Source organism: Neolamprologus multifasciatus, chromosome 18 (assembly GCF_963576455.1).
Source record: "Neolamprologus multifasciatus chromosome 18, fNeoMul1.2, whole genome shotgun sequence".
NCBI lineage: Eukaryota > Metazoa > Chordata > Actinopteri > Cichliformes > Cichlidae > Neolamprologus > Neolamprologus multifasciatus.
This window is the reverse complement of record NC_140456.1, coordinates 5545838-5558525: the sequence shown is the minus strand read 5'-3', so window position 1 is coordinate 5558525 and position 12688 is coordinate 5545838. Positions and strand designations below refer to the sequence as shown.

Here is a 12688-nt window from a genome sequence, read left to right as displayed (position 1 = left end):
GCCATCGTCACAGCGAGATCAACAGGTGGTGTTTGTGGCTCTGAGAGTGTGCGCTGACACAGTTTCCTGCTCGAGCGCTGATGCTACACTGCAGTGTGCTTGCTTTTTGCTATTCAGGAGGTGTTCACAGCTGCACTGAAGGACAGACTGACTCACAACTTTGTGACACTGGAAGTACGAGTTTGTGGGAGGGGAGCAAACCTTCGATCACGACAGTTTGTCTTGGCACAAAAAGATAAATTTAACATCTTATTGAGTGCTGATGATGCATGCTGATTTCAAGCAAAACATTCTTTATTTTTCTTATACAGCCCCTCACTTCATTCTGTCTCGAGCTCATTTCACTTCCTGTGCTCGCTCAGCGTTCCTGGTGTGGCCGTATTAGAGATACCTTTATGATATCGTACAAAAACATGTGATTGTTTAAAAAAAGACAAGCCAGAAGCTGCTGTAGCAGCATATAACTGGACAGGAAATAAGGAAAAGCATGAAAGGGCCACTTTTACCCTTTAAGACCTACCATAGAACCAAGTCCGCCAGAGCTTATATTATATTTTTACATGTTGTGGAGCCATTTTTGGGAGCATTTCAAGTTGCTATACATCAATACAACCATTATAGCCCAAATTTTAATAATATGTCTGCATTAAGTGCATAATAATTACATAACTTGGAAAAAAGTGCAATAAACTACAAAAAAATTCAAAATCGTTTTTGTTTTTTTAACATATATTTCTAGTTAGAGAAATTTAAGAGGCTTATCCCTCAAAACTGTAAGTACAAAAAAGTTGCACAAACTAGTTTCCCAACACAGGAAATTTATTTTGAGTGTCTTCATAGTTTTATTTTTGAAATACACCAATTTTTATACACTGCAGGAAAAACGAAAATAAATATTATACTGCAAATTTGCAAAAAAGCAGCATATGCATCAAAATAAACTATTTCCAGCAGTGCAATATGAGTCCTAAGCATCCCAGAAACCACACAGAAAGTCATAAAGTCAAACATAACTTTTAAAAACACCAGTATAGGCTCATGAGGCCCTGATGGTAAAAAACTACATTTCCGCAAAATGACATCTCTTCCGGTTTCGGGCAGGTCATGGTGGACATGCGATAGTTCGCGCTGATGGACGTAGGAAGTGTTACAAACAGCTGATCGGATCGGCAAAGCGTGTTTCTGGAATATTATGTTTTTGTTGCTGCAAGTGCTTTTTATGCAGTTTTTGCAAAGCTATATGTGGAAGGAAACTGTGACCGAGGACAAGCTGATGACATAAGATGTAAGTACAACTCCTCCAGTTTCATATGCAAAAAAAATTATTGCGCTAGCTCACGTGGTTGCAGAGCTACCGGGATTTAAAAATAGTTGCGCAAAACGGAGCGTGCTGCTCCGACCGGCTTTAAAGGGTTAAACACCACAAACCAGTATTTTTAAATTACTGTTTGCCAATTTCATAAACATTTTTCATTCGTCCCTAACATAAAAGGATCACTTTCAACGACCAACATTAACAGCAGAGGCCAGGATGGGATTTGAGATTTAACAGTAATTTACGATTTTTAGTTCCTTCTTTTTATTCTGGAAACTTTTAGAAAATCCACTCTGCAGTTTTCACATGAACTACATCCTAAAACCCCCACAAACACTTCCTGACACGCAGAGTGAGATTTACTGATTACACATGAATGTTTTAAAGATAAACTGAGTCTCCTGATTTATCAGGAAATATGATGAGAAACCACAGCCCTGAATGGAAATGCCAAACCTGATCGAACTGAAGATAATGTCACCATTATAAAGCAAAGATGCATTATTTTTTTATGTTCCGAGTTCTTGAGGAGTATGGATTTGGTCCAAATATGAATTTAAAAGTCCAGGAACAGATCCTTGGACTGTTTGCAATGATTTTTTTTTTTTTTTTTAATTTAAGGCGGATGTTGTTGGACTCGACACGTCAAACCAAAAGTATTTGCATGAAGAGACAGCACGAGTTGTGTCCAGCCTGTCCTCTTACTGCCTCAGTGAAAACCTAAAGCGAAGGCTGTGCAGCTGTTTCACCGTTCGTCCTCATCAAAGTCAGTTCAAAGCCAGACCAAGGATAAGAAAAGCTCATTATCTGAGGTCTTAATGGTGATGATTGTTCATCCAAAACCCTCAGGACAATCTCTGTGATTGTGAATGTTGGCCAAATACTGTTACCTGAATAACGTCCAAACGGTTGGGTGAGATGGGTAAACAGTGGGACTCTTTTGCAAGAGGACACTGGTGTTTATCCTATTAGCACGCGGGCTGGTGCGGCTGTGATGGGACACCCCCCCTGGAAACCAACTGACATGTCGGGCTGAATGCTGCTGTTCCAGCTCGGTGAAGAGCTGAAGGAAGCACAGTGTGCTCAGCTTTTGCTCCTGTGTCACACTGTGCAGCACAAAGACTGAGTCCTAGAAATTAATAGGTTTTTTTTCCTCAAACAACCTCGACTGTGCTGACATTATTAATTTAACCACTAACAAATATTTAAACCACTGTCAGCTACATTTCCGAGCTACATTTCTCTCAGACAAGTTTCAACTATTATAAAAGTGGAACAAATACAAACTATATTATAGATGGATAAATCTATTTCTACACTGATAATTGGATACTATAAAACTATTAAACTCATCAGTCTGTGTTCAGCCGCTCCGTGATTACCCCGAAACAATATTCTGGTTGATTAGATGGCTGAGATAAAAATGAGAAACTGTTCTGATAATCACTTGGCATTTGTTCATGTGTAAAAGGAGACAAGTTCTGCATCACTCCCTGGAAACAAAGCCTTCAGTGCTTAGATCTTTGCTCTTACAGTTTAGCTGACCTAAGACAAAAAGCAGAGGAATACAGCCAACACTTCCTCGGGTTAGCGACCTGGTAATCAGCCTCAGTCACACAGCCATAAAGACCGGTCAGCGCCCGCCTTGCCACCACAGGCAGACTTTCTCAATATTTCACTAACACTTAGAGGTGTGTGTTTGCAGACGTTTCAGCAACTTCCATGCAAACTGCATGCAACTGCAGCGATCTGCTACACAAAAGCAATCACAAGCAGTTAGCACCCTGTTTGTACCTGATTTCTACCAGTGACAGTAACCAACGTTCAGCAACCAGTTGATGAGCGATTGCTGGATTTTGCCAAGTGGTTGCTGACGCGACTCTAGACCTGTGTGACTGAGACCTAAAATGAAAAGCAACAGCATCAATCTGGATATATTGTTTTATCATATCACCCTATTAGAGCACTTCGCTCTCGCTCTGCAGGCCTACTTGTTGTTCCTAGAGTATTTAAAAGTAGAATGGGAGGCAGAGCCTTCAGTTTTCAGGCCCCTCTTCTGTGGAACCAGCTTCCAGTTTGGATTCGGGAGACAGACACTATCTCTACTTTTAAGATTAGGCTTCAAACTTTCCTTTTTGCTAAAGCATATAGTTAGGGCTGGACCAGGTGACCCTGAATCCTCCCTTAGTTATGCTGCAATAGATGTAGGCTGCCGGGGATTCCCATGATGCATTGAGTTTTTCCTTTCCAGTCACCTTTCTCACTCACTATGTATTAACAGACCTCTCTGTATTGAATCGTATCTGTTATTTATCTCTGTCTCTCTTCCACAGCATGTCTTTATCCTGTCTTCCTTCTCTCACCCCAACCAATCACAGCAGATGGCCCCGCCCCTCCCTGAGCCTGGTTCTGCCGGAGGTTTCTTCCTGTTAAAAGGGAGTTTTTCCTTCCCACTGTCGCCAAAGTGCTTGCTCTTATTGTACGATCTACTGTACAATATAAAGCGCCTTGAGGCGACTGTTGTTGTGATTTGGCGCTGTATAAATAAAATTGAATTGAATTGAAATTGTGTGTTTAACCAGACACATGGTAGCTGTGCTGTCTCTAAACAGCTGGAACGGGAAAACAGAGGTGCACAAAAGTCTCAAACATGTAAGGACAGTCCAACATCTCTACTCATTATCTTAGTAAATACATAGATACTCATTTACTAAGTTTAAGCACACAAAGGTTTCAGGATGGAAACGCTCCTTCACACAGGTACAGCTCAGCGTACAGTAAAGATCTGGGTTAAAGTTCGTTTTGTCTATAAGACCTTTTATCTCTGTCTTAAAAACGTTCATTTGTCTCATTTTTATGCAGCCTCTCGTTTCTCTCGTTTCTTCAGCTCATCATATTAGCGAGTACATGTTTCCAGTTACTCCACTCTTCCTTTAGTCTGCTGTGGCCTTCTGTCAGGGATGCTCAGACTGTCATCACTAAAAATAACAACAAGCTGTGTTCTGGTGTAATCAGTGATTACTGTATGTGAGTGATGTTTTTAAAAGCCTCAGCAGTGTCGGTGCTTTCAGCTTCAGATGAACGAGGAGCCAGGTGTGTGTTTGTGTGTCCGTGTGTGTAAAACAGGATGTGGGGGAAAGAGGCAGAGGGGAACTGAGAAGGCGAAGCAGTCAGGACACAGACATCCTGATGAGACAGAAACCACTGACACACACACACAGTGATGATATGTTAACATGAAGAAAGAGGCACTCACATACAGCGTCAGCCTGGAGGAAGGAAAACTGAGAAACACACACACACTGACCTCAGTCCTCCTCGCTGTCACAAGATAAATACTAGTTGAACAGCTTTAACAATAGGCCTACACTTCCCATAATCCCACAGGGAGACGGACTGTAGCAACAGAGCGGCCTCTCATTTTACACAGAAGCATAAAATCTTTATTTTAACATCCTGCGGTTCAGACTGTAACAACAGGCCTCTGAGCATCAAATTAAAATCAACTACCAGCTATTTTAGATCGGCCTGAACATTTTCTCAAACACACTTTCAGAGAAATGGAACCTGATTGTGAGTTGGCAGGTTGTTATTACGGGTGGATTTATCACAATGGTCCCTTTTCTTTCTCCCTTATCAGATTTCTGCCCCTCTGTTAACTCAAGAATGTCTCTGGCTTTCAAGTAAAACTTAAGACATCGCTTTGTTAGCGGTTTGTAATTTTATACTTGCAGTATGACTTTGCTTGTGTTTCCCAGAGTTTGTAAAGTAGAAATCAGCCTCCTGTGGAACCAGCTCCCAGCCTGGGATCATCACTACAATTAATTTGATGTCTCTATGTCTCTTTGTTATGCTGCTAACTAAGGACAGCTTGAGTTAGGCTGCTGTGGAGTCTGCCAGCACCGTTTCTCTACTCCTTTCTATCATCCCATCGCATTTATACACCAGTACTGCACTCTTCATATTCTCTGTCTCTAAAATCATGTATTTAACTACTTACACTTACATTTTGTGAACAAATACGTTCAAAAAGACAAGTACGACCAGCCTACACACAGTGCTTCATGATAGATAACCTACTTATAATGGTAAAAACAAAAAAGCTGAATGTTGAATGCTGTGTGCTGCTCATTGCTCTTCCAATAATCCCTTATAAATGGGCACTAGGGCTGGGCGATATAATTTGAAGCATGTGCGGTAACGATATATATCTCGATATATTCTTTTCTTCTGTATAACGTATTTTCCACATTATAAGGCACACTTAAAATCATTTAATTTCCTTAAAAGTTGAGAGTGTGCCTTATGTATGAATTCTGGTTGTGCTTACTGACCTCTATCTGTTAAAAAATGTTTTAGTACAACTTTGGTGCTGCTTGATGGATTGTCAGAGCATTACGGCTGCCGTAGTGAGGAGCTTCGCGGAGAAATCTGGGTCCAAAACTCCGTCAACTTCAGGTCCCAAAGTCAAACTAATACTGAGAGTTAAAAACGGTCTAAATTCTTTAATCTTTAACTAAATCATCAGCGTTGCTGCTTTACCAGGTGTAACAATTAAGTTTAACATCCATGGAAACAGGATTTATTAAATTTAACGGAGTTAGAAGTTAACAGGAAGTTAGCTCGCTAGCTTCCACCTAAACATGTTGTGCTACGTGATTGCTAGCGACACAGCTATGTTAGCATAACATTAGCACAGTGAAGCTAGAGGATGAACGCCAACTTTTTTCCACTCATTAAAAGTTAAAATGACTGATTCTGGCGGTTTGGGACAAATGCAATCGCATAGCAGGATGCTATACACGGGCCAAACTTCAGTCAGGAGAACAACTGAGATGAACAACTGCTGCTACTCACCTCATTCTCGACTCATTAAATGACATTTAAGCTACTGAGCACAAACGTGGGTCGACTGTTGGAGTGAAAAAATGCAACAAAACAAATTTTAAAATAAAGCAAACACTGCTTCTCATATCGTTCTTCACACTGAATGATTTCGTTGAGCCTTTAATGCGGCGCTGCCAGCTCAAAGAAGTTTGAGGCAACTGCAAAGTTTTCCGACAGAGTTGACAGGAAGCTGCGAGTCCATAAAGTCCCCATTAAAACAGCGTGCGGTCAAAGAGGAGTGTTACAGCTGGATACAAAAGCAAACACACACAACGGCTTATTACAAAGTGTCATTAAAAAAAGAAAAGTTTTTGCTTCAGCATGAATTATTTACCCTGTGACGACCTCAGCGCACAGCTCCAGCTTAAACCTCACCTACAGTGAAACCTCAGGTAAGCACTTGCTGCATGAGCTGAGGTGTGCGATTTCACTATGTGCATACATGATAAAGTAGTGCTTTCCTAGTACTAGTACTGACAGTATGAGAAACATTCCTACATCACTTGATTTCATGCGCTTTTAAGAGCCTCGTCTATCACACACAAATACTCCAGCGATGGATGCATTGGTGGCAATTTGGCTTTCTGTATCTTATTCAAGGGCACTTTGAAAATGCACCAGTCTAGTAAGTGGATAATCTGGTGTAGCTCGTGAGCATCAGCAGCCTGTTTGCAAAGAATAAAAGTCTAAAATAAAAAAGCGTTTATATTCAAATCCCTGCTTCATGGTGGAACGTGAGGTTTGGTTAAGATTAGGAAAAATCATGTGGTTAGTAATGATAGATATGTGATTGAGGTTTTGATACAACATGGCTCTACTGGGGGGGGGGGGGGGGGGGGAATGTATATTATATATATTAAAACAAAAAATTTTATATATATAAAAATTGACAATTGTTATAAAGTCAAGAGTGTCACATTAAGCCTTATTGTCACATGTGTGTCTGAGCGCACCAACTGCTGTAACAATTGATTCAGACAGATAACGATCCCATAGGAAAAAGTCCACACTGGAAGGCAGGAAAGGTGACGGGGGCATAAAGATTTACAACCAAGACACCGCAGCTCATGTGCACTTTGAGATCCTCCAGTGTGTTTCGCTTTTGCCTCCTGTGGAGCGTCGCAATGTCGAAGCCTGTGTACAGTTTTTTGTGTGAACCCATCAAAAGCTGCGATGGGTTGATGATTCCAATCATTTAATAAAGGCTCAAGTTTTAGGAAACGGAACAACAACGTCTGCTTAAAAGACCAATTTAAGACGTACTAATGATGCAGATGCACAAAGACACTGGGTAGAGCACCTGAACATGTAAACTGGTCATGCATGCTAACCCAGCACACACACACACACACACTCCATTTAGCAGGCTAACCCAGCTGAGACAGGGGGATCCCAGTCAAGCTCATCCTGAGAAACAGTCCATCACTGTGCAAATAAAGAAAGAAAGAAAGAAAGAAACAACTTCCCCTCGCTATCTCACCACTTCATCAGCAGCATAACTGATCCGCAGCCTCACAGCGAGCAGTAAAACCGCACACTGGGATATGTATTACGAGGAAGAACGTGTGTGAACAGTGCAGAAAATGGAAGGCATGGGAAAACTTGCATCTTTAGCGAGACATCGTACACACTTGCACTACATGTGCACACGTTTTACCACAGACTGCACTCTTGTGCAGTTGTCCATTGTCCTTCTCTTCTACTTGATTTAAATAAGACATATTACCAGGCTACTCATCGTGGTACACATGCTACCACAGAGCAGATAAGTTAGTAAATACCTCGGGTGACCGGCCGTGACCCAGCCTCATTGAAAATTTCACATTTACTAGAAAAGATATTAAAGTGTGCATGCTCCCTCAGGTGAAAATTGTATTTTGCAGCACTGCATGAGTTTTATTAAGAAATTTGTTTGGGTTTTATTGAAAAAATAACTCTGCACAGGAAGTTTCCTGTTATACTGATTTATAGTGTGATTTCTGAGCTTCTACGTGAGGGAAATGTCACAACAAGGAAATAATATCTTGGATTAAATCAGGACAGATTTGATATGAATCTGGTATGCACTCCCCCCCCCCCCCCCCCCCCCCAAGATATATTAAGCATTTATTGTGCAGCAATGAGTATTATGTGTCATAAAAAACAGTTTGGGATCATAATAAAGGCGGTAGCAGCCTCTGCCTCGCATAGCCAGACATCGAGAGGTCCAAAAGGGACCCGGCAAAGGTGAATCAGTGTTCAGCTCCATCACCAGCTCCAGCTGGTGTTTGTTTCATTGCTCAAAGGGAGAGAAGCAATCTAAGGTAAAGAAAACACTGTGCCACTATAATCCCTGTATTGTGTTACATCTATCCATTACACTCCAACAAATCCCTTTGGCCCTAAAACACGGGAACAGATGTGGCTGTTCGAAGATGATACCTCAGAGTTTAGGAGTTATGAGCATAAAAGAGGAAGAAGAAGCAGGTTTACTCGCTTTAATGCTGCTGCTCCACATGTGCAATCCAAAATTATGCCTGTAGCCTGAATGCACAAATAAATTTAATAGAAGATAAAAAAAAAAGGTGAGTATAACAAACATCTGGAATTTCACTTGAATCATCTATAGCACATACATTTATCTGAAATACACCCCAGTATTTACAGATATATCTGCCAGCATGCAAAGATATTTTTAATCTTTACATTGACTGAAGCCAGAGGGCCAGGCAGCATTTACAAACTGAGATCTAGACTTGTGTGCTCGAGCACAAATGCCCTGCAAGACACCGGCGTGAACAGAGTCGATGCGTTTGAGAATCCAAGAGGTTTTAACTGGTCAGTGGGTCCTTTGATTCAGAAACACTGAAAACTAAACTTTTTCAAAAGGATTTAATGAGAAGCAGGAATAAAAAGAGCACGCAGTCTCAGGCTCAATCCAGAGTCCTCACATGCCCTTCCAGCTTAACAACGAGCTACCTTTCGCTCGTCCTCATCATCTCTAATTACACTCTCTGGTTTAAACGTTACACGATTAGGAGCTCCTTCGTTGAGGACGCCACCTTGGCAGCGCCGCTCTATCAAAAGTCAGGACGAGTCTTGTAAAACGTCTCATAATTCTGTAATAGGAAGAAGCTCTGAGTGCAAAGTCAGAGGAACAACTCGAACACTGTGAAGCACATGAAATATACTTGAAGAAAACTCGTTAGACAAATGAAATGAACTCCAGTGAGTCACTAAGTGTCATGTCAAAATTCTGAGAACATTTATGGATGTTTTCCAGTTTTTCCTGTTATGATTGTCTGGATAAACAACAAAGGAAATTAACTCTCGTCAGTAAAAAGAGCAAAACTCTGGACCTTGCATGAATGTTAAATCACAGCAGCCCTGACTGGTAGTATGCAGGCCTTTAACCCAGACAGTGGCTGAAGGAGATCATGCTGCTAACTAGCAGAGTCCAGGCTGACAGAACGTAGAATAGTCGAATAACCATCAGAAAATATTGAAGTATTTCTGCTTTAAAATCCCAATCATCACTCATTTTACAAAACTGGTTTGAATAACATAAACATCAAACTCCGCTGCTTCAGTGGTTTTTCACCCAGAACTGGTGGCTCAACTTTCCTGCTAGTGTAAACGTCAGTGCTGCGAACTGAAGTTGATTAACTGTAAAATTAATTCTGCATCCTTGACCTTCAGCTGCAGCAGCATGACGCAGCAAAAGCAGAAGACAGACTTGATGCATTATGATGACTGTGACGGCAGGCGGGTCAGGGAGGCAGGGTTGGCCGAATCTGTCTATCCGAAGCCATTCGCCTTCGCAAAGGAATGAAGTGGAACAGAAAATCAATTTACGGAAGAAGGTCAGCTGCTGGCAGCCGCGCTGAGAAAACCACCTGAAGGTTGAACCCCACCGCAGGAATGATAGCTTTGTTAGCATGCCAGTTTGGTATCTGATATGCTTCGTCTCGTTCAGTTTCGGCCTTAACCATGTTCGATTTGATTCAATTTAGTTTATACAGCCCCAGTTCACAGCAAGAGTTTCCTCAAGGTGCTTTATATTGTAAGCCAAAGACCTTAAAATCATCAGAGAGAGAACCAGGCTCAGAACCTGGCAGCCAGCTGCTTCCTTCAACTTTCTGATATTTATAATCTTACTTTAACTTCACTGTCTGCAAAATCTCACAAAACTATGGCCAAGAAACAGTGAAGAAACAGAAAATAAACATTTTTGCACTATTTTGTCCAAAATCGTCATCCATAAACCTTCTTAGGCTGAGGGAAAGACTCCCATTCAGCACAGCCACGCAAGCCTAGGAGTGCAACTAGGCCGGGCAGCCAGTGAAATCCTTTATGAACAAGCTCACGTATTTATTTATTATCTGCATCATTAGTAAACCACAATAATTCAAAGAATGGACACAGCTTGACTTGAAGTAAAAAAAAAAAAAAAACATAGAAAATAAACAAGATAGATAAATCTGTTTGTTTTTGAATATTAATCCAGATGTTTGGAATTTTAGGAAAAATAAAAAAAGTTAAAAAATTAATAGTTTTGACCTTTACCAGATTTTGGTTTGGATAACTATTATTCACAGCTTTGTCCATATAAACTGATGGGAAGACAAAGAAGGTTTTTTTATATAAAAATAATTTGCTGATAAGATCATGAATGTGGAGTAAAACAGAGATTCTAGTGGAAAATTTTAAGTTATTAAGTTTTAACATGTAAATATAATGGAATAAACTAACAATTAATCAAATTACACGTGGAAGAAAAAAAATTAAACTAATCTTCAAGGCAAGAACGGATATTCAGAGCTAGCATGTATGACACAGTATAACTGCATGTTAGCATGTAGCCTAGCATGCCCTTTTCTTTCTTTCCTTCTTTCTTTGTAAAACACTTTTTACAAAGTGCTTTTTAAAATAATCTTTAATTAAGTTTTGATCTTAAATCTGGCCAGAGGCTTATCTAGAGCCCAGGAACCTCTTGTGACCTTACTGTGATGCTGATGCTTCAAATCAAACTGTTAGCCTAGCTTATCTGTTTTAAAGCTAAAGGGCAACAGCTGCTTATTCTGGGCCAGATAAGACACCCTGCAGGCTGTGTGGGAGGAGGAGGAGAAGGCCAGAGGTGAAGGTGCTATTGCGAGAGGAAGATGCCTCCTTCAACAGGGAGCTGCACCTCCTCTTAAAGCTGCTGGCACTCCGTCACACCAGACAAGATTAGCATTGCAGCACAGAAGCCAACAGAGATAACGCAGAGTGGTTGAAGCTATAGCCAAACATTGGTGACGTTTCAGCGCTATATACACAAAACCAGAGGTGTTAACAGTGCTGCTAGAACAGGCCCCAATAACCTGGAGTTTTTAGACCCTGTCAGTAACTATCGGGTCTCCCTGCAGTCGTCGTCATGTGCTCGTCATAACAAACAACAACATGGACTGTTTCACTGAAAGATTGATGGGTAAACCCACAGATATGGGAGCCGGCTGCAGTCCCTCAGCGTGGCTTCCCTCGGCAGGTGGTCCTCTGAAAGGAAAGTGATGACAGACTGACGGAGGAACTTCTGCTATGCTGCTAATGGCTGCTGCTGAAAAACACGGGCAGAAACCGTCTTCTGTCGTCCACTTCCAGGAACAGCCGTGCCCGTTTTCCTTATTTTAGGAATGAGAAAACGGACTCTCAGTCAAAAACCTTTCCTGTGATTGTTTCAGTGTTGATGCAAGGATAAGGCGTATCAACCAAAGGAGTAAAACCCACCCTGACAGAGGAAAGAGATCAAGCATGTAAACTTGATTTTACACTACAGAAGAGGTGAGGTACACTCTGGACAGGTTGCCAATCTGTCACAGGGCTAACACAGAGAAACACTCACACCTAATTTAGAATGACCAGTTAACCTAACCCCGGTGTTCGGACCGTGGGAGGAAGCCAGAGTACCTGGAAACATGAGCCCAGAGGCTGGTCAGCAACCCCGTGTCAACCACCGGGAAAAATAAACATAATCAGCTGGCAACTGGTTGATGGAGGATGCTGGCAGTCTCTAGAGGAAAAGGGTTGCAACGAGCTATATGGCGTCTCAATGACAACCTTGATGTGATCACCTGCAGATTGCTGTAGTTGCCCATAATTTGCAGTAGCAGTAATGAAATTCATAAAAAAGGTGACACAAACCTTCAAAGGGAAAGTTCTGCCTAAAGAAACGTGTTGAATTTTGATGATTAGTTAGTGAGTGTTTGCAGACTAGTCACCATCCTCAATGCAACCAACCAGCAATCACAAGCAGGTTTCTGGTGCACCACCCCCTCTGCAACCAGTTTCACCCAGACACACTCCAGCAACCTCCAGCAAGACTTGTCAGCCAATCAGGGAATACAGTATATATTTTTCCCTAGCAACCAGTTGGTGGCCAGCAGGCTTCAGAGGGTACAGTGCTTTTGATTCCTGGGGAAAGGACCTCAAACCCTAAAGCAGTTCTAATTCAGAACGGGAATCTTTTGC

General features: G+C 41.5%; 1 protein-coding gene across 9 annotated transcripts in view; it reads right to left on the bottom strand.

Annotated features, from left to right (window-relative positions):
* Window positions 1-12688, bottom strand: part of LOC146497181 (disco-interacting protein 2 homolog C) — a 261549-nt gene that overhangs the window by 170746 nt on the left and 78115 nt on the right. The gene's annotated exons all lie outside the window — the stretch shown is intronic.